This window comes from Cucurbita maxima, unplaced genomic scaffold, assembly GCF_002738345.1.
Source record: "Cucurbita maxima cultivar Rimu unplaced genomic scaffold, Cmax_1.0 Cma_Scf00011, whole genome shotgun sequence".
NCBI lineage: Eukaryota > Viridiplantae > Streptophyta > Magnoliopsida > Cucurbitales > Cucurbitaceae > Cucurbita > Cucurbita maxima.
This window is the reverse complement of record NW_019272027.1, coordinates 5,575,233-5,577,109: the sequence shown is the minus strand read 5'-3', so window position 1 is coordinate 5,577,109 and position 1,877 is coordinate 5,575,233. Positions and strand designations below refer to the sequence as shown.

Here is a 1,877-nt window from a genome sequence, read left to right as displayed (position 1 = left end):
TCATTCATCTTGTTCTTGTCTTGCTTTCGGCATGACTTCCCTCCCTTCCGGTTCAGTAGCACAGCGAACATCCTTTCATTTATTGGAGAGGTTCCAGAGTAAACTCTAATTCATCTTTCCTTCCTGTTCTTTCATGTCTTTCCTTCTAGAGTTCAGTCTCTTTCCTGTCCCTGAATTTATTCAACCACTGTAAAGGAGAGAGGAGAGAATCTTTCGTTTAGTCTTCAGTCTCATTCTTCTTTCATTTTCTTCTTCTTTTCTTTACTATCCCTTGTTGTTGTGAGAATTCTTAATTCATGAAAAACAGAGACTAAAGCAAGTGTTGGATTCAAAGCTGGTGTTAAAGATTCTAAATTGACTTATTATACTCCTTCATATGAAACCAAAGATACTGATATCTTGGCAGCATTACGAGTAACTCCTCAATCGGGAGTTCCACCCGAGGAAGTAGGGGCTGCTGTAGCTGCTGCTGAATCTTCTACTAGTACATGGACAACTGTGTGGACCGATGAGCTTACCAGTCTTGATCGTTACGTTACAAAGGACGATGTTATGGATGTTCCCGCTGGAGAAGAAAATCAATATATTGCTTATCTAGCTGCTTATCCCCTAGACCCTTTTGAAGAAGGTTCTGTTACTAACTGACTTCCATTGTGGTTAATTGGATTCAAGGCTCTGCGTGCTCTCTCTACGTCTGGAGTATTTGCGAATCCCTACTGCTTATTTTCAAACACTTTCCAAGGCCCGCCTCATGGTATCCAGGTTGAAAGAGAGAAATTGAAGAAGTATGGTCGCCCTCTATTGGGATGTACTATTAAATAAACCTAAATTGGGATTATCTGCTAAGAATGAATTATGGTAAGAGCAGTTTATGAATGTCTACAATGCTACTGTGGATGCGAAGAAATGATGAAAAGGGGCTTTGCTCGAGAATTAGGAGTTCCTATCGTAATGCATGACTACTTAACTGGTGGATTCACTGCAAATCCTAGAAAAAAAAGAGCTACTGAAACAGAATATGCTTTACAGCATGAAAGAAGGTAAAAGACAAAGAGAATGAATTTCATATGCTTTACTGAGTGAAAGAAGTAGAATGAATCTTGAGTTTTTGCTTTTCCGAGGAGCTACTGAACCTATTTACTGAGTCTTTGAATAAAGAGGAACGAAGCGACCTTGTTTACTGTGTTTGAAGGTGAAGGATAACGAATAAGGAGTCTTTCTTCTCTTTTTCTTTGACCATGTTCAATCTGTTGAAGGAGCGAAGCCACTTTACAGTGAAAGAAGGGAGCCGAAAGAAGCCGAGTTTCAGGATCATTAATCTTGCTTCTTTTACCGACTTTAACTGTAAAGGTGATTGAGCAAAGCCATGAGACTGATAGGATAGGTTACGGAGTTTAGAGGATCATTCATCTCTTTTTTTACCGTTCCGGAGTTCAGGCAATGGAATAGCTTTCCCTAATTCTCATACAGCTGCTTTACCGGCTCGAAGAGGAGAGGGAAGAAGAAGCGACTTGGCTTTCCCCCCTTGTTTAATGTGAATGAATAAATAGGGACAAGAATGCATCTTGTTAAGTCTTTCAATGAAAGACTTTCGAGAACTATCCCTTCTTTCTTTGTTCCTATTCTGGAGTCAATTCTCATTCATAAGCTTGACTTTAATCTATTGCCCTTGTGAAAAAAAAGAGCTACTGAAACAGAATATGCTTTACCTAGTTCAATAAGTAGGATCAGACTAATTCATCTTGTCTTGCTTCAGTCTCTCATTCATCGAGAGTTGAGGAGAAGAAGTAGTTAAGTAAAGGACACGCGAAGGCAATGGAATAGCTTTACCGAGTTGTAGAGGTTCAAGATTGTTGAATAGGAACAGAATAAGGAGA

The 1,877-nt window shown here is 39.5% G+C and overlaps 1 pseudogene; it reads left to right on the top strand.

Moving 5' to 3' along the window:
* Positions 1–300: 300 nt before the first annotated feature.
* On the top strand, positions 301–1,044 carry LOC111486612 (annotated as a pseudogene).
* Positions 1,045–1,877: the final 833 nt, after the last annotated feature.